Source organism: Capra hircus, chromosome 8 (assembly GCF_001704415.2).
Source record: "Capra hircus breed San Clemente chromosome 8, ASM170441v1, whole genome shotgun sequence".
Classification (NCBI taxonomy): domain Eukaryota; kingdom Metazoa; phylum Chordata; class Mammalia; order Artiodactyla; family Bovidae; genus Capra; species Capra hircus.
This window is the reverse complement of record NC_030815.1, coordinates 82,938,676-82,960,255: the sequence shown is the minus strand read 5'-3', so window position 1 is coordinate 82,960,255 and position 21,580 is coordinate 82,938,676.

Here is a 21,580-nt window from a genome sequence, read left to right as displayed (position 1 = left end):
GTATTCTTGCCTGGAGAATTCCCATGGACCGAGGACCCTGGCAGGCTACAGTCCATGGGATCACAAAGAGTCAGACACGACTGAGCGACTAAGCACACACACACAAGGCAATAAATGGTCTTTATTCTCCAGGCAAGAACACTGGAGTAGGTTGCCATTTCCTTCTCCAATGCATGAAGTGAAAAGTGAAAGTGAATTCCCTCAGTCGTGTCCGACTCCTAGCGACCCCATAGACGGCAGCCTACCAGGCTCCTCCATCCATGGGATTTGCCAGGCAAGAGTACTGGAGGCAACCCACTCCAGTGTTCTTGTCTGGAGAATCCCAGGGACAGCGGAGCCTGGTGGGCTGCCGTCTATGAGGTCGCACAGAGTCGGACACGACTGAAGCGACTTAGCAGCAGCAGCAGCAGCACTGGAATGGATGGGTTCCCATTGCCTTCTCTGATTCTAAGAGCAATGGGAAGCAAATTTTAAGCATAAGCATGTGTTTAAAAAGGCCACCTTAGCTGTAACGTGGAGAACAGCTGGTGGGAGAACTATGTTGGTGGGAGGTCAAATTGGATGCAGGGAAACCAAGCTGAAGATTCCTGAAGAGCTACAGGGAAAAGGTGACAATAGTGACTTTGACTAGGATACTTTCAGTGGAGGTGTAGAGAATAGTCTTCACCTTTAAACTAGTCTTAGTTGTACTAGTTTCTTGCATCCAAAAGCATTCCATTATAGCATCTTGCTCATTACCAGGTTTGACTTTCCTTTAATAGCAAATGGAAAAGGAACCTTTAATCTTAACTGCTGCCAGGTCTGTGTTTTACTAACTTACTCAGTTTTCTGTCATTCCTGAGGAGGGCAGGGATGATGTCTGTCTTATTCATTGTAACTTACATTCCCAGTGCTTAGCATTCTAGGTAGCTGAATAGCAGATTCTCAGTAAATATTTGTTGAATGAAGATTTTAAGATATCTGGTCTTTTCCTTCTTGGAGTCAATAGAGGTTTATGATCAAAAGCCTATAATTTTTATCCAAAGGAATTGAAAGCAGGTGTTCAAACAAAACCTTCTACCTGAATGTTCATATTAGAGCTTCACAATAGACAAAAAGTGGAAACAACCAAATGTACATCAACTGATTAATGAATAAACTAAAGGGGTGCAATGGATTAATATTTGGTCAAAAAAGGAAATGAAATACTGATACCTGCTACAACATGAATGAATCATGAAAAGATTATGAAAAGTGGGAGAAAACAGACACAAAAGATCCCATATTATATAATTCCATTTATGAAATGTCCAGAATAGGCAAATCCTTAAGAGACAGAAAACAGATAAGGGGTTGGGGTGGGGCGGGGACTGAGGAGTGACTGCTTGATGGGCATGAGGTTGCCTTTTAGAGTGACAAAAATTTTTCTAGAACTAAATAGTGGTGATGGTTGCAAAAAATGTGAGTGTATTAAATACCACTGAATTGTAAAATGGCTAAAATAATAAGTTTTATGTTTAGTTTGCCAAAATTTTTAAAGCTTATATTTTGGAGTTAAATCATGGTTTGAATCCTAGCAATGCCACTGATTGACTTTGTAACCCTGGATATATTCCTTATTCTTGTGCCTCAGTTTTCTCATCTGTAAAAAGGAGGCAATAATGGTACCTACTTCTGAGGTTTATTGAGAGAACTGGGTCCAATAATACATATGAAATGTTCATCACCATACTTGGCACAGATTACATCCTCAGTAAAAGTCATTTGATAGTAATTATGATAACAAAAAGAAAAAACCAAAAATGCATGAAATCATATAACTTAGAAAATAAGGCATACAAAAAAAGCAGTGAAGTGTGAAGGCTGGTACTACCAGCCTTCTCATAGCAGTTATTTATTAGCACCAGTGGAAATGCAGTGAAGTTTAACTACATACAAAATATAAACTGTTGCTTTTCAGTAGTTGAGTCATGTCTGACTATTTGAAACCCCATGGACTGGAGCAAACCAGGCTTCCCTGTCCTTCACTCTTCCAGAGTTTGCTCAAACTCATGTCCATTGAGTCAATGGTGCTATCCAACCATCTCATCCTCTGCTATAGCCTTCTCCTGCCTTCAATCCATCCCACATCAGGGTCTTTTCCAATGAGTCAGTCAGCTCTTCACATCGGGTGGCCAAAGAATTAGTGCTTCAGCATCAGTCCTTCCAGTGAATATTCAGAGTTCATTTCCTTTATGAGTGACTGGTTTGATCACCTCGCTGTCCAAGGAACTCTCAAGAGTTTTCTCCAGCACCACAGTTTGAAAGCTTCAATTTTTTGGTGCTCAGCCTTCTTTATGGTCCAACTCTCACATTTGTATCTGACTGCTGGAAAAACCATAGCTTTGACTGGATGGACCTTTGTTGGCAAAGTGATGTCTCTGTATTTTAATATGCTGTCTAGGTTTGTCATAGCTTTTCTTCCAAGGAGCAAGCATTTTTTAATGTCATGGCTGTAGTCACCATCCTCAGTGACTCTGGAGCCCAAGAAAACACTGTCACTCTTTCCATTTTTTTCCCCCATCTACTTGCCATGAAGTGATGGACCGGATGCCATGATCTTAGTTTTCTGAATGTTGAGTTTTAAGCTATCTGTTTCACTCCCCTCTTTCACCTTCATTAAGAGGCTGTTTAGTTCCTCTTCGCTTTGTTCCGTTAGGGTGGTGTCATCTGCTTATCTGAGGTTATTGATATTTCTCCCAGCAGTCTTGATTCCAGCTTGAGCGTCATCCAGCCTGGGCGTTTTGCATCATGTATTCTGGCTTCCCTGGTGGCTCAGACAGTAAAGCGTCTGCTCCCAATGCGGGAGACCCAGGTTCGATCCCTAGGTTGGGAAGATTCCCTGGAGAAGGAAATGGCAACCCACTCCAGTACTCTTGCCTAGAAAATTTCATGGATGGAGGAGCCTGGTGGGCTTCAGTCCATGGGGTCACAAAGAGTCGGACACGACTGAGTGACTTCACTTCTTCTTCTGTATTCTGTATATAAATTAAATATGAAGGGTGACAGTATACAGCCTTGATGTTCTCCTTTCCCAATTTGGAACCAGTCTGTTGTTCCATGTCTGGTTCTAACTGTTGCTTCTTGACCTGCACACAGGTTTCTCAGGAGGCAGGTAAGGTGGTCTGGTATTCCCAATTTTAAAGAATTTTCCACAGTTTGTTGTGATCCACACAGGCAAAAGCTATAGCATAGTCAATGAAGCAGATGTCTTTCTGGAATTTGCTTGCTTTTTCTATGATCCAATGGATGTTGGCAATTTGATTTCTGGTTCCCCTTTTGGTTCCTTTTCTAAATCCAGCTTTACATCAGGAAGTTCTCAGTTCACATACTGCTGAAGCCTAGCTTGAAGGATTTTGAGCATTACCTTGCTAGCATGTGAAATGAGCACAATTATGCAGTAGTTTGAACATTCTTTGGCATTGCCCTTCTTTGGGATTGGAATGAAGACTGACCTTTTCCAGTCCTGTGGCCACTAAGTTTTCCAAATTAGCTGGCATATTGAGTGCAGCAACACTTCAATAGCATCATCTTTTAGGATTTGAAATAGCTCAGCCAGAATTCCATCACCTCCACTAACTTTGTTCATAGTAATGCTTCCTAAGGTGCACTTAACTTCACATTCCAGGATGTCTGACTCTAGGTGAGTAATCATATCATTGTGGCTATCCAGGTCATTAAGACCTTTTCTGTACAGTTCTTGTGTGTATTCTTGCCACCTCTTCTTAATCTCTTCTGCTTGTTAAGTCCTTACTGTTTCTATCCTTTATCATGCCCATTTGCATGAAATGTTCCCTTGTTATCCCCAATTTTTTTGAAAAGATCTTTAGTCTTTCCCATTCTATTGTTTTTCTCTATTTCTTTGCATTGTTTGTTCACTTAAGAAGACTTTCTTTTCTTTCCTTGCTATTCTCTAGAACTCTGCATTCAGTTGGGTGTTATCTTTCCCTTTCTCCCTTGTTTTTTGCTTCTCTTCTTTCTTCAGGTATCTGTGAAGCCTCCTCAGATGACCACTTTTCCTTCTTGCATTTCTTTTTCTTTGGGGTGGTTTTGGTCAGGGCCTCCTGTACAATGTTACAAACCTCTGTCCATAGTTCTTCAGGCACTCTGTCTATCAGATCTAATCCCTTGAATTTATTTGTCACTTCCATTGTATAATCATAAGGGATTTGATTTAGATCATACCTGAATGACCTAGTGGTTTTCTCTACTTTCTTCAATTTAAGTCTGAATTTTGCAATAAGGAGTTCATGATCTGAGCCACAGTTGGCTGCCGGTCTTGTTTTTGCTGACTGTATAGAGCTTCTCCATCATTGGCTGCAAAGCATATAATCAGTCTGATTTTGGTATTGATCATCTGGTGATGTCCATGTGTAGAATCATCTCTAGTGTTCTTGGAAGAGGGTGTTTGCTATGACCAAATAAAATGTAAATTACCTTGAGTTAATTAATAGACAAATTCCATTAGGAATAATAAAATAAAATACACTAAAATCTTCCAGATTGACTTAAGATGCACAGAAAGATCAGAGAGTTTAAAAGCATGTAGCTTTATTACCCTTGACTATATGGCTCAGAGGTTAAAGCATCTGCCTGCAATGCTGGAGACCTGGATTCGATCCCTGTGTCAGGAAGATCCCCTGGAGAAAGAAATGGCAACCCACTCCAGTATTCTTGCCTGGAGAATCCCATGGAGGGAGGAGCCTGGTAGGCTACTGTCTACGGGGTAGCAAAGAGTCAGACAGGACTGAGTGACTTCACTTTCTTTTCACTTTTCACATGTGGGCCAAGGAGGAGGGACCAGTGAGGCTGTAAAGGGTGTGAGTTTTTGTGAATCATCGAAGAGTTTCACTCCACATGCTCTGTTTTGCCACTGGATTTTTGCTCCCTCTTTGCTTACTTTTCTCCTCTATAAAATTAGGATAATTAAATTGATACTGTGTTCCTCATATGGTTTATGGGAGGATAAAACCAAAGAAGTAAATTTTAAAAGGTTGAAAAATTATATTATTTTATAATGGTTTCTACTTGAATAATATATGCAAGAACAAAAATATGTTTCCTGACTCTAAGAGTATCTCATCTATCTTTTGGGTCAGTTGAGTTAATTGTGGTAATAGCAGTGAAATCATAGTTTCTGGCTTAGTTGTTACCAAATATGCTGATGATGCTGATAAGTCGCTTCAGTCGTGTCCGACTCTTAGCGACCCCATGGACTGCAGCCCACCAGGCTCCTCCGTCCATGGGATTTTCCAGGCAAGAGTACTGGAGTGGGTTGCCATTGCCTTCTCCAGTTACCAAATATAAGTGGATTCAAATTCAGTTTGCCACAGGAAATGAATAAAGCAAGTACACAGTTTCAAAGTTAGGGATTGAAAGTGAAAAGTGAAAGTGAAAGTCACTCAGTCATGTCCAACTCTTTGCAACCCCACAGACTATACAGTCCATGGAATTCTCCAGGCCAGGATACTGGAGTGGGTAGCCTTTCCCTTCTTCAGGGGATCTTCCCAATCCAGGAATCGAACTGCAGGGGTCTCCTGCATTGCAGGCTTTACCAACTGAGCTATTAGGGAAGCCCAAGTTAGGGGTTATAGAATCATAAATCATTAAGAGTCAGGATGCTGAGGTTAGCATGTTGAAGTTTGACAGAAGACAACAAAATTCTGTAAAGCAATTATCCTTCAATTAAAAAATAAAAAGAATCAGGATGCTGCAGGAGAATGCCAAGCTAACCAAAATCTGTTAATGATGACCAGAAACAGAATACCAACAAATATTTGTATTCTTAGTGTCACTGAGGTTCTTTCCAGTTTTCTTATGTCAATATGTTACTGGCTACCACAGTGCTTTCTATTCTCAGGCACTCATGTCAAAAGAACAGTTTTTTATTCTCTGTCCTACTATTAAAACGTTGGTCTTGGTTGTAATTTTAATCAGGTCTGAATAAAATAATTTGGAATTTAGAACTTCTAGGTTCCACATTTATTCGGGATCCTTACAGTTGTGAGCAACAGAAATCCTATAATTAAAAAAAAGGAATTTGTTGGCTCAAGAAAAAAGTCCAAGAGTCTATCAGGCATAGCTGGGTCACTGACAAACCACACCAGGACTTGACCTCTCATTCCGCCACTTGCCATCTCTTTGCTGTATTTTCTTCTATATTTACCTCCCTTTGATCTGTTTCAATCTGTAGATAGTCCCAGTAGTGACATTTAAAAACCCTTATAGTTATAAGCCAAGCTAGAAAGGAAAGGGCCTAGTTCACCAGGACAAGCTGGAGTCAGCCCCCTCAACTGAAGCTGAGTGAACGAGGTGGATCCCCAAGGAATATGTTTCCAATTCCAGCAGATAGGAGTGGAGGGCTGGGCAGGCAACAAACGGAATTCCCCGCAAGTGACGATTAGCATGAACATGTCACTGGCACTCCTCTTGCGGTACTGGATTCTTTTACTTTGTATTATAATTCTTATTCTTATTTCTCCTCCCTAAGGTGAGGAATCTTATCTAATTCATTTTTTTGTCCTCTCCTTCCCTTCTTTATGGCCTCATCCTCAGTGCTTGCGAAAGTGCTTTTCAGGAAATATTTGTTGTGTGAGTTTCTTCTTTGCATGTATGTGTTCCTGACAATTTTGCATGTGTTAAAAGTAAAGTAAAAATGCAACAAACTAATTAATGTGTGGAAGTTAATTAATACATTTACATGATTAAATGGATGTGACAATGCTTCTTTTATCTGTAAGATTCATTATTCCATACAATTGCTAATAATCATAGTTGAATTTTATATAGGGCTTCAGTCAGTCAGTCAGTTCAGTTGCTCAGTCATGTCCATCTCTTTGAGACCCCGTGAATCGCAGCATGCCAGGCCTCCCTGTCCATCACCAACTCCCGGAGTTTACCCAAACTCATGTCCATCAGGTCGGTGATGCCATCCAGCCATCTCATCCTCTGTCGTCCCCTTCTCCTCCTGCCCCCAATCCCTCCAAGCATCAAAGTCTTTTCCAATGAGTCAGCTCTTTGCATGAGGTGGCCAAAGTACTGGAGTTTCAGTTTTAGCATCAGGCCTTCCAAAGAACACCCAGGGCTGATCTTCTTCAGAATGGACTGGTTGGATCTCCTTGCAGTCCGAGGGACTCTCAAGAGTCTTCTCCAACACCACAGTTCAAAAGCATCAATTCTTCGGCGCTCAGGTTTCTTCACAGTCCAACTCTCACATCCATACATGACCACAGGAAAAACCATAGCCTTGACTAGACGGACCTTTGTTGGCAAAGTAATATCTCTGCTTTTGAATGTGCTATCTAGGTTTGTCATAACTTTTCTTCCAAGGAGTGAGTGTCTTTTAATTTCATGGCTGCAAGCACCATCTGCAGTGATTTTGGAGCCCCCAAAAATGAAGTTTGACATTTTTTCCACTGTTTCCCTATCTATTTCCCATGAAGTGATGGGACCAGATGCCATGATCTTCGTTTTCTGAATGTTGAGCTTTAGGCCAACTTTTTCACTCTCTTCTTTCACTTTCATCAAGAGGCTTACTAAATGTTTCCAAATATTTTCTGTTTAATCCTTACAACAACCAGAAAAGGTGAATACTTCTTCCATCTCCAGGTTACAATGCCATATATGTATGGCATGTACATTAATTAATGTATGTATTAATTATTATTAATTAATGTGCTAATTAATTCCATGAGATTAATGCTTCAGTAAGTGGTAGTTCTGGGATCAGGAATGTGAGTCTATACTCCTAACCATAATGCTTTCTGCTAAACACTGAGCTAACAGTTTAGGTGTGAGTAGGACACAGTTTCACTCCTTCAAGAGCTATGCAGGCTGGGAACAGACATTGTGCATTTAAGGCACAGTTCTCAGAAGAGCCCTAAGAGGAGGCTGAGCGGGGGTCTGTAATTATATCACCAATAGAACTTTGTGAGGGAGTGCTTACTGAGACATAAGTAGGGGAAATGGTATACCTCGGTTCAACTTAGACCCCTAAAACACATAATTTTGTGAACTGAAAGCTATACTGTGTCCAAGCTAAGTTTGCATTGACTAAGATGTTGAAATAATGCTGCTCTTCTGCTTAGATTATATTTTAGAAATATATTAAAAATAAGCTCTCATCTCACTCTCTAAGGACAATCTGTGAACCAGCAGCTGCAAATCACCGAGGAGCTTTCTAGAAAGGCACCATCTCAGGCCCACCACAGAGCCACTGAATCTGAATCTGCACTTTACAAGGTCCCGAAGAAATGTCTGTACACAGTAGAATCTGGGAAGCACTGAGCTAAAGTGAAAATACTTTTGTTCCCCAAACACCCCTGACTTCTTCATGCATCAGCGACCACACCGGTGCTGTTTTGTCTATCTAATCTGCCCAGGGAGACTATTCATCACTCAAGATTTAGCTTTAAATTCTCCTTTCTTTCAAGGTTATTATTTTCCCTACCAGAAAGTGTTGGCCATTCATTCCCTTTTCTGTGATTGCATAACACTTTGTACTGGTATGTCTTATAAGTTTTCTATCAGATGATCTAACAAAAGTAAACACACGGAATGATAATGCAGGATGAGGTTTTATGACTGATCTCCAAAGATGGCTTTCGATGAATGACACTTTTCAGTATCATGTACTTGTGCAGTCACCTCCCTCACTGAATCTGGATTGGCTGTGACTATTAAGAAACAGAGTAAAGTAGAAATGATACTGTGCCAATTCTGGGCTTAGCCTTTAAGAAAAGCTTCAGTTTTCTTCTTGAACCTAACTTCCATGGTTTGAGGAAGCCCTAGCAGCCATGTGGAAAAGCCACATGAAGAGGAGAAGCCCTAAAATCATGTGGGTAAGCTAAATAGCTTCAGTCATGTCTGACTCTTTGCAACCCTATGAACTGTAACCCAACCAGTCCATGGGATTCTCCAGGCAAGAATACTGGAGTGGGTGGCCACTTCCTCCTTCAGGGGATCTTTCTGACCTAGGGATTGGACCCATGTCTCTTACACCTCCTGTATTAGCAGGCGGGTTCTTTAACCCTAGTGCCACCTGGGAAGCCCTGCAAAACCACATGGGAAAGGAAGGAAACTTAGCCATTTCTGCATACCAGAAGCTTCCAGATGACTTTAACCCCACCAGCTGCCTGAGATACATCAAGAAAGACCAGCAAGAACTGCCCAATTGAGTTCAGTCAATCCACAGAATCATAAGATAATAACATGGTTATTTTAGGTCACTGGGTTTTGAGTTTGGAGATCATCAGACTGGGAGTTCAATAACACAAAGGTACTAAATATCCTAGATGTTTCCTTAGCATAGAGCAACTATAAGAGACAGTGTAATAGAGCAAGCAGTGTGCAGCTCTTAGCACATAGTCATTTTTTGCCATTACCCCCAACTCCATTACCAGGTAACAGTTACCTCGAAACCATTAACAGTCTCTCAGCCATTGGTCAGCACCACGGTGGGTCCCTTCTCCAAGCAAGCAACTGTTGGTGGGCCACTCACCCAGCTGGTAGAGTGGTGGTTGTCAGGCACAGTGAGGCAAGAGGCGAATCCTGCGCTTCTCCCCTGGGACCTCCAGCTCATCCAGCCTTGGGCCAGCACGTGAGCTGGGGGCCCCAGCGAACAATCTGGGGACTATGTTTTGCTAGGCTCCAGAGCCCTGGCCAAGGCTGCCCACTGGCCGGGCCCAGGCCTTGAGGCATCAGTGAACCTCCCTCATCCCTGCCTCTGCGAACTAATAGCAGTGTAAGTCTGCCTGGGTCACAAGTCTGAAGGACATAGCTCCCATGGTTTGAGCGGCCTGAGGAGCCTGAGGGTCAGTTGAGTTGGGCACCTGGCTCCTTCAGTGATGACAGCTGGGCAGAGTCTGGGGACCTGTCCCGGAGGTAGCCGCCAACTGAGATCTGCTTCCTCTTAGCCAGGACCTGGACCTTGGACGGTGAAAGCTGAGCCTTGGGAGCTTGCCTTTTCTTGTTAGAACACAGAATAACATTTGTTTGGTAGAGAGTTACAAGAAGATCGTTACCTGACTGTGACCTGACTTCTAGAAGAAAGGCTCTGACACCAAGCAGTTTGCAACAACTAACCATGCTCCACCACTGCCTTTCCTGGAAAAGGGCTTTGTTGAAAGTTTTCGGGGAGTGTGGGGTTTTTAAGTCATGAGTCACCTATCTCCTTGCAAGGCCCCGCAATAAACCTTTCTCTGTTCCGAACTCCAACATTTCAGTATTGTTTCACCTTACTGTGCATTGGACACATGGACTTGTGTTTCAGTAACAAAAGTACATAAGCATCTTGAGCAAGAAGTAACACAAAGGGCAATTCAGCACAACAAAGGTCTACACAAAAAGGCATCTCTTCTGGTTGTTTCACTGGTCAACTAAATTTCAAGAGCTTCATGATGTGTAGCTTACATAAACTCTTCAGGTAAAATGCAATATTTTAAAAAAACAAGGACTAAAGATAGTGTCTATGTGGTGAAGACATAAAGATAAAAATAGATTAATAAAAAACTTAGTTTTTTCTTTTTTAAAATAATTGACATTGTTTAAGCAACAGAAGCATAGTAGGTTCTACTATTTATTAAAATTTTATTTTAAATATTAATATAAGACACTGTTCTCACTGAGTCTCCAATCATGGAGAAAACATTGAGTTCTGGAGGCCCTTTTTGGATCATTTGGGTATGAGAGAATTAGTGCTCTCTTCTACACATTTAAGAATGTCAGAAAAACTCACGCCTGTCAGAATGGCTATCATCAAAAAGAACACAACAAATACTGGTGAAGATGTGGAGGAAAGGGAGCCCTTGTACACTGTTGGTGGGAATGTAAATTGGTGTAGCTACTATGGAAAACAGTATGGAAGTTTCTCAAAAAACTGAAAATAGAATTACATGATCCATCAAATTCCACTCCTGGGTGTACATATAGATACAGAAAACACACTAATTCAAAAAGATACATATATCCTAATATTCATAACAGCATTGTTTATGATTGACAAGATATGAAAGCAGCCTAAGTGTCCATCAACAGAAGAATGAATAAGGAAGATACAGTATATACATATACACAATGGAATAATCAGTTCAGTTCAGTTGTTCAGTCACGTCTGTCTCTTTGTGACCCCATGGACTGCAGCATGCCTGGCTTCCCTGTCCATCACCAACTCCTGGAGCTTATTCAAACTCATGTCTATCAAGTCAGTGATGCCATCTAACCATCTCATTTCCTGTTGTCCCCTTCTCCTCCCACCTTCAATCTTTCCCAGCATCAGGGTCTTTTCCAATGAGTCAGTTCTTTGCATCAGGTGGCCAAACTATCGGAGTTTCAGCTTCAGCATCAGTCCTTCCAATGACTATTCAGGACTGATTTCCTTTAGGATGGACTGGTTGGATCTCCTTGCTGTCCAAGGGACTCTCAAGAGTCTTTTCCACCATCACAGTTCAAAAGCATCAGTTCTTTGGTGCCCTGCTTTCTTTATAGTCCAACTCTCACATCCATACATGACTACTGGAAAAACCACCGCTTAGACTATCTGGACCTTTGTTGGCAAAGTAATATCTCTGTTTTTAAATATGCTGACTAGGTTGGTCATGGCTTTTCTTCCAAGGAGCAAGTGTCTTTTAATTTCATGGCTTCAGTCACCATCTGCAGTGATTTGGAGCCCCAAAATATAAAGTCTGCCACTGTTTCCATTGTTTCCCCATCTATTTGCCATGAAGTGATGGGACCGGATGCCATGATCTTAGTTTTCTGAATGCTGAGTTTTAAGCCAACTTTTTCACTCTCTTCTTTCACCTTCATCAAGAGGCTCTTTAGTTCTTCTTTGCTTTCTACCATAAGGATAGTGTCACTGCATATCTGAGGTTATTGATATTTCTCCCAGCAATCCAGCTTGTGCTTCATCCAGCCCAGCGTTTCACATGATGTACTCTGCATATAAGTTAAATAAATAGAATGGCAATATACAGCCTTGACGTACTCCTTTCCCACTGGAACCAGTCTGTTGTTCAATGTCCAGTTCTAATTAATGGAATAATATTCAGCCATAAAACTTTACTGTTTGCAACAACATGGATGGGCTTGGAGGGTGTATTATGCTAAGTCAAATGTCAGAGAAATATAAATACTGTATGGTATCACTTACATGTGTGATCTAAAAAATAAACTAGGAAATGTAACAATAAGGCAATAGACTCATAAATATAGAGAACAAACTAGTCGTTACTAGTGGAGAGAGAAAAGAGGTGAGGGGCAAGATATGGGTAGAGGATTAAGAGATACAATTGTGTATAAAATAAATAAACCACAAGGATGTATTGTGCAACACAGGGAATATAGCCAGTATTTAATAGCAACTATAAATAAAATAGAACTTCTAAAAATTGGCTTAAAACTCGACATTCAGAAAACTAAGATCATGGCATCCGGTCCCATCACTTCATGGCAAATAGATGGGGAAACAATGGAAACAGTGATAGACTTTACATTTTGGGGCTCCAAAATCACAGCAGATGGTGACTACAGACATAAAATTAAAACATGCTTGCTCCTTGGAAGAAAAGTTATGACCAACCTAGACAGCATATTAAAAAGCTGTCCCTCTAGACAAAACTATGATTTTTCCAGTATTCATGTATGGATGTGAAAGTTGGATTATAAACAAAGCTGAGCACCGAAGAACTGATGCTTTTGAACCGTGGTGTTGGAGAAGACTTTTGAGAGTCCCTTGGACAGCAAGGAGATCCAACCAGTCCATCCTAAAGGAAATCAGTCCTGAATAGTCATTGGAAGGACTGATGCTGAAGCTGAAACTCCGATAGTTTGGCCACCTGATGCAAAGAACTGACTCATTGGAAAAGACCTTGATGTTGGGAAAGATTGAAGGTGGGAGGAGAAGGGGATAACAGAGGTTGAGATGGTTGGATGGCATCACTGACTTGATAGACATGAGTTTGAATAAGCTCCAGGAGTTGGTGATGGACAGGGAGACTTGACATGCTGCAGTCCATGGGGTCACAAAAGCCAGACAAGACTGAGCGAATGAACTGAACTGATGTTGCACACCTGTAAGTTATGAAATAGTGCATCTTAACTATATCTCAATTAAAAATTTAAAAAGAAAAAAATGGCAGAATTCTCTCCTGCTCTAGGGTCTTGCTGTTTGGAGCTGTTTCGTCAATAAGACTCATTCTCTAAATTCTTTTTCCATCCTTGCTCAGATGTCTTCTTATCAGGGATACCTTCCCTAGGCAGTCCATTTTAAGCCCCATTTCCCAATTTATCTTCCTCCATAGCATTTTTCGTGATGTATATTCATTTGTTTGTTGTCTGTCTCCTTCCACTAGAATGTGAACTCTGAGAACAGAGACATTGCTTTGTCCACTGCTGTATCCTCACTGCTGAGAACAGGGATTGGCACATAAGTGGCACTCAATAAATATTTGTTGAATGAATGGAGGTAGAATGTCTGAAACTGTATTTTCAGCTAAACAAAAATGCTAAGCAATACAATGTACTTTATTCCTTTGTTTAGCATCAGAGATTGTTTTGGTCATTGTAGAAAGTCTTTTTTAAATGGCTGGGTTTCCTAAGTCATTATATAATTACCCTCTTAAGTCTGAGTGAGCACTTAAAAGCGCAGTTTCTAAATTGTTTTGCCTATATAACATTGCTGTTACTGACATTATCAATTTAGCAAGCATTGTGATGGGGCATACTAATAAAACACAGCCTGGGAGAAGTCAGCTTGTGATGAGCACTGCAGCATAAAATAGCAGACTTGGAGCCTGGACTCCCCTTGCCCCATGCCAGCCAGATGGCCTTAGCAAAGCCACGTAATCTCTTTGGGATGTTTCCTTCAACTGTAAAATGAAGATAACCTGCCAAATCTACCTAACAGAGATATTGTGAGAGTCAAATAAGAAAATCTGTAAAATCTGTAAAAGTGCTTTGAATGCCTAAAAAGCGTCATGAGAATGGAAGGTATTATCATTATGTCAAAGTAATGATCAGTCATCAATTTTAGGGCACCTGATATAGCCTCTACTATGGGAGAAATCTATACCTATGCTCATGGAGAGGCTTTCTGTTGAGATGGATAAATGGGGGGCAGTATGTACATTGAAAATGTGCTCTAACTAATAAGGCAGTCATTTTCAAAATGTGCCTTAGATACACATATAATTTTTAAAAGAACTGGCTGATTCAAATGGACCTTGGCACATTAATTTTTATCAAGGAGGGTGACTGAGCCATACATAGGTCTCATAGAGTAGACGCTTAGCAGTTAGATACCACCCCTCTGTGTGCATGCATGTGTCTATATCCCTTTTGGGCTTCATTCTTTTGTTCATATTGCTTTTTAAAAAATTATATAAGGAAATATTTTTCCTTATATAAAAATTATATAAGGAAATATTTTTCCTTATATAAAAATTATGTAAGGAATGGGGGGGGGGGCTTCCCTGGTAGCTCAGAGGGTAAAGCATCTGCCTGCAATGCCAGAGACCTGGGTTCAATCCCTGGGTGGGGAAGATCCCCTGGAGAAGGAAATGGCAACCCACTCCAGTACTCTTGCCTAGAAAACCCCATGGACGGAGAAGCTTGGTAGGCTACAGCCCATGGGGTTGCAAAGAGTCGGACGCGACTGAGAGACTTCACTTTCACTTTCATATAAGGAATACATGAACATTTCCACTGAAAAAGAAAAGGAATATAAAAACATACCAAGAATAACAAGAAAGTCTCCTTTCATTCCTTCACCCATCATATTAGATTTCTCTTATGTCACATTTTAAATTAATATCAACAAGGGACAAGAAACCTTTAAAAATCATATAGGACTACTTTGTAGTGTTAATGTTGGTTGCCCAGCCATGTCTGACTCTTTGTGACCCCATGAACTTGTAGCTCACCAGGCTCCTCTGTCCATGGAATTCTCTAGGCAAGAATACTGGAGTGGGTTGCTATTCCCTTCTCCAGGGGATCTACCCCTCCCAGTGATTGAACCTGGGTCTCCTGCGCTGCAGGCAGATTCTTTACTGTCTGAACTACCAGGGAAGCCCACTTTGCAGACTTCCATGCAAATAAATTTGAGCACCTAAAGGAAATGGATAATTTCCTAGGGAAACTCAGATTAGCAAAATAGAACCGATTAGAATTAGAATTAGAAAGCTTAAAGAAAACAGTTTCCATAGAAGAAACAAAAAAATTATCAAATAACTACCCTAAGAAAAAGCACAAGGCCTGGATAATTTCCTAGGGGAATACTACCAAACCATCATATCAAAAGCATTAAAAAGGAAGGAAATCTTACTTGTTTTTTCCATGAAGCAAGTATAACACTGCTATCTAAACTAAATAGGGTACAAAGAAAAAAGACTCTTTGGCCAACATCATTCATGAATATTGACACAAAATTCTAGGCAAAATATCAGAAAAAATAATTAGCAAAAATAATTCAATGCCATGTTAAGAAAATAATGCATGATGACCAAGTGGGTTATGTTCCAGAAATGAAAATTTGGCTTAATATTTAGAAACCAGTTAGTGTCATGCATAATATTAATAAAGCCAAGAAAAAGAATCAAAGAAGCTGAGCAAGTCTTTGAATAAATCAATACCTATTCATTATAAAAACACACAGAAATTAAAGACTTCTTTCTTAACACGATTATGTATCCATATATGTTAACGTGAAAGTCACTCAGTTGTGTTTGACTCTTTGTGACCCCATAGATTATACAGCTCCTCTGTCCATGGAATTCTCTAGGCCAGAATATTGGAGTGGGTAGCCTTTCCCTTTTCCAGGGGATCTTCCCAACCCAGCAATCGAACCCAGGTTTCCTGCATTGCACATGGTTTATTTACCAGCTAAGCCACAAGAGAAGCATATAATATATACCTTACTCTTAAAACTAGTTTCTTATTTAATCAGCAAACATTACAGACAATTAATTCTTCTGAGACTGGAAATAAGAAAACTATGTGGATTATCCTTTACTATTCAACATTGTACTAGAGGTATTCAGTTCAGCTCAGTTCAGTCCAGTTGCTTAGTTGTGTCCGACTCTTTGCAACCCTGTGAATCGCAGAACGCCAGGCCTCCCTGTCCATCACCAACTCCTGGAGTTTACCCAAACTCATGTCCATCGAGTCAGGGAAGCCATCCAGCCATTTCATCCTCTGTCGTCCCCTTCTCCTTCTGCCCCCAATCCCTCCCAGCATCAGGGTCTTTTCCAATGAGTCAACTCTTCGCATGAGGTGGCCAAAGTATTGGAGTTTCAGCATCAGTCCTTCCAATGAACACCCAGGACTGATCTCCTTTAGGATGGACTGGTTGGATCTCCTTGCAGTCCAAGGGACTCTCAAGAGTCTTCTCCAAAACCACAGTTCAAAAGCATCAATTCTTCAGCGCTCAGCTTTCTTTACAGTCCAACTCTCACATTCATACATGACCACAGGAAAAACCATAGCCTTGACTAGATGGACCTTTGCTGGCAAGTAATGTCTCTGCTTTTTAATATGCTATCTAGGTTGGTCATAACTTTCCTTCCAAGGAGTAAGAGTCTTTGAATTTCATGGCTGCAGTCACCATCTGCAGTGATTTTGGAGCCCAAAAAAATCAAGTCTGATACTGTTTCCACTTTTTCCCGTCTATTTCCCATGAAGTGATGGGACCAGATGCCACAATCTTAGGTTTCTGAATGTTGAGCTTTAAGCCAACTTTTTCACTCTCCTCTTTCACTTTCATCAAGAGGCTTTTTAGTTCCTCTTCACTTTCTGCCATAAGGGTGGTATCATCTGCAAATCTGAGGTTATTGATATTTCTCTCCCAGAAATCTTGATTCTAGCATGTGTTTCTTCCAGTCCAGCGTTTCTCATGATGTACTCTGTATAGAAGTTAAATAAGCAGGTGACAATATACAGCCTTGACGTACTCCTTTTCCTATTTGGAACCAGTCTGTTGTTTCATGTCCAGTTCTAACCGTTGCTTCCTGACCTGCATACAGGTTTCTCAAGAGGCAGGTCAGGTGGTCTGGTATTCCCATCACTTTCAGAATTTTCCACAGTTTATTGTGATCCACACAGTCAAAGGCTTTGGCATAGTCAATAAAGCAGAAATAGATGTTTTTCTAGAACTCTCTTGATTTTTCAATGATCCAGTGGTATTAACAAATAAAATTAGACAAGAGAAATCAATTAGAGGCATCAGAATGGGTAAAGAAGAAGTAAAAATAATTTTATTTGTAGATGATATGATAGTATACCTGTCAGTTCAGTTCAGTTGCTCAGTCGTGTACGACTCTGCGACCCCATGAATCACAGCACACCAGGTCTCCCTGTCCATCACCATCTCCCGGAAACTCACGTCCATCGAGTTGGTGATGCCATCCAGCCATCTCATCCTCTGTCTTCCCCTTTTCCTTCTGCCCTCAATCCCTCCCAGTATCAGAGTCTTTTCCAATGAGTCAACTTTTCGCATGAGGTGGTCAAAGTACTGGAGATTCAGCTTTAGCATCATTCCTTTCAAAGAACACCCAGGACTGATCTCCTTTAGAATAGACTGGTTGGATCTCTTTGCAGTCCAAGTATACCTGCAAACCTCTCAAAAATCAATGATAAAGTTAATTTAAATATTAGAAGAATTCAATGAAGTAGCAGAATGTAAAATTAAAATTTTAAAAATCATTAACTTTTACAATAGAAGCAAAAGCAAAAATAAATGAATGGAATCTAATTAAACTTATAAGCTTTTGCAAGGAGAGGAAACCATAAACAAAATGAAAAGACATCCTATGAGCTGGGAGAAAATATTTGCAAATGAAGCAACTAACAAGAGCTTAATTTACAAATAACTCATATAACTCAATAACAAAAGAAACAAACAACCCAGTCCAAAACTGGGCAGAAGACTCAAATACACATTTCTCCAAAAGAAGACATACATATGGCCAATAAGCACATTAAAAGATGCTCAATATCGGTAATCATTAGAGAAATAAAAATCAAAACTACAATAAGGTACCATCACACACTGGTCAGAATGGCCATCATTCAAAAGTCTAGGAATAATAAATGCTGGAGAGGGTGTGAAGAAGAGGGAACCTTCCTACATTGTTGGTGGGAATGTAAATTGATACAACCACTGTTGAAAACAGTATAGAGGTTCCTTATAAAACCAAAAATAGATTGCCATATGATCCCACTCCTGGGTGTATATCCAGAGAAAACTAATTCAAACATGCATGCAGCATGGTGTTCACGCAGCACTGTTTACAATAGCCAAGACATGGAAGTAACCTAAATGCTCACTGACAGAGAACGGATAAGGAAGATGTGGTACATGTATACAATGTATACAATTACTCAGCCATGGAAAGAATGAAATAATGCCACCTGCAGCAAAATGGATGGACCTAGAGATTGTTCTATGCACTGAAGGAAGTCAGAAACAGAGAAAGACAAATATCTTTTATCATTTATGTGAAATCTAAAAAAAATGGTACAAATGAATTTATTTACAAAACAGAAATAGAATCACAGATGTAGGAAACAAACTTATGGCTATAGGAGGAAAAGTGAGGGGAGGGATAAATTGGGAGATTAGGATTGACACATACACGCTACTATATACAAAATAGGTAACTAATGAGGACCTCCTGTATAGCACAAGGAACTCTACCCAATACTCTATAATGACCTATATGGGAAAATAATCGAAAGAAGAGTGGAGATATATATATATATATATGGCAACCCACTCCAGTACTTTTGCCTGGAAAATCCCATGGATTGAGGAGCCTGGAAGACTGCAGTCCATGAGGTCGTTGAGGGTCGGACACGACTGAGCAACTTCACTTTCACTTTTCACTTTCATCCATTGGAGAAGGAAATGGCAACACACTCCAGTGTTCTTGCCTGGAGAATCCCAGGGACGGGGGAGCCTGGTGGGCTGCCATCTATGGGGTCGCACAGAGTTGGACACGACTGACGTGACTTAGCAGCATATATATATATACATACACACACACATATACATACAACTTACTCACTTTGCTGTACACCTGAAACTAACACAACATTGTAAATGAACTATACTTCAGTAAAAATTAAAATGAATAAAAAATAAATGATTTTTGCCCAACAACCTATCAATAATAAAAAAGATGACATTTAGTGTTACTGGGAATGTGAAAAAAAAGTTACTTTTTTATACTACTGGTAAGAATGTAACTTATTGCATTTTAGAAGGGCAGTTTGGATACATTTACTAGTTAAAATTTTCTATAGTTTTCAACCCAATAGTTTTAAACCCAGCAACATTTTTTTGCACATGACCTTCACATGGAGTTTTTGGCCCTCTGATGTTAAAAGGACACCTGGTGCATTGGACACCTGATCAGGCCGTTTTAGAGTTGGTGGTCCAGTCTTAGCTGGCTTGACCTGGACAAGTGCTGGCTACAAGTGCCTAGGCTGTGTGAAGCTTAGAGAGTATGAAAGTGAAGTCTCTCAGTCGTGTCCGACTCTTTGCAACCCATGGACTGTAGCTTACCAGGCTCCTCTGTCCATGGGATTTTCCAGGCAATAGTACTGCAGTGGATTGCCATTTCCTTCTCCATTAGAGAGTATGGGATTATCAAATAAGTAAATAAAGGCAAGCTTGCTCAGTGAAGGCAAGTTGTAAGTGAAGGGGTTTTTTTTATGTGTATTTGAAAAAACAAGTTGTTCCCTTATCTACTGTTCTATAAGACAAGGTCAAGGATTTCTGTTAGTCACCATTTCTGTTAACCCTATGAGGCACTGTTTCAAAAAGAGGGGACTACCATATGTGCTGGGCACAATATTGAATGCTGAGAACACAGAGATGTACATCCTTAGCTCTTAGCTTTGTATCCAGTTGAGGTGAGAAAAGATAACCTGGAAGCTGACTTCTAAGAAATGAGAAAGCACTGAAGTAGAGAGAAACTTGAGGGAGAGAGACTGGAGGGGAGGGCCTTAAAGGGTATGAGAAGAAGCAAATAGAGAAGTGGTGGCAAGGAAAGGATAAATTCAGGAGCATGCTGGAGATAGTATCTGTAGGATTTGTAAATCCATTGAGTTTTGAGGAAAGAGAAGTCAAAGGTGGCCTTCCCTGGTGGCTCAGATGGTAAGTAATCCACCTGCAATGTGGGAAATCTGGGTTCAATACCTGTGTTGGGAAGATCCCCTGGAGAAAGGCATGGCAACCCACTCCAGTATTCTTGCCTGGAGAATCCATAGACAGAGGAGCCTGGCGGGTTACAGTCCATGGGGTCACAAAGAGTCGGACACGACTGAGCGATTAAGCACAGAGTAGAAGGTGAAGACATTGGTTATTTTGTTTTCTCAGGGTAAAAGCAAATGGAAGATTGATTCCACTAACATGAAGTACCTAGAATGGACAAATTCATAGAGCCAGAAAGTTGATTAGGGGTTAACAGAGCCTGAGGGAGGGAAGAATAACAGGGCTTAAGGGAGGGAAGAATGGAATTCAGAGTTTCTGTCTGGGATGATGCAAATAATGTTGATGGTTGCACAAAATGTGAATGTATTTAATGCCCTTGAACTATACAGTTAAAAATGATTAAAATGGTAAATTTCATATTATATATCTTTAATCACAATAAAAAAGAAAAAGAAATACATTTTAGATAGATAATTAGCATTTTTTTTTTACACAGCAGAATCATTCTTTTAAAAAAAAAAACTGAAGTATATCTTGGCTATTGTGTCAATCTGCTGAACAGCAAGGTTATACATATATGTATATTCTTTTATATATTCTTTTCCATTATGGTTTATCACAAAATATTGTATACAGTTCCCTGGGCTATACAGTAAGAGCATATTGTTTATTCATTCTATATATAATATTTTGCAAGCAGAAGCATTGTTAATTGCAGAATGCATTATCATAAAGAATTTCGATTATATGACACACTGTATATTATTTCATAATTTTCTGACACACTTCATACAATTAACTCACGTGTTCTTTGAAGAATATTATATTCAGTGCTATGTAGACTGTAGGGAAATGACTTGCAAAGAGGGTTACCTTCATTTTTAAAAGCAATTAATTGAGTACCAAATTTCACACATCTTATCTCATTGATCATCATGCAATCATGAGATAGACACTAGATCCACTTTTGAATGTTTGTTTAGTATGGCTTGATTGCTTCAAATAAATCAGCAATTTTCAGATTTGTCATTAAAATCGAAATGCATACCTACTGACTTTTGTTTTGGCCATAACTTGGGCTTATGGTATCTTAGTTCTCTGACCGGGAATTGAACCCAAGTATTTAGCAGTGAAAATATAATGTCCTAACCACTGGATTTACTCTTGCCTAGAAAATCCCCATGGGGTCGCTAAGAGTCAGACACGACTGAGCGACTTCACTTTCACTTTTCACTTTCACGCATTGGAGAAGGAAATGGCAACCCACTCCAGTGTTCTTGCCTGGAGAATCGCAAGGATGGGGGAGCCTGGTGGGCTGCTGTCTATGGGGGTGCACAGAGTCGGACACGACTG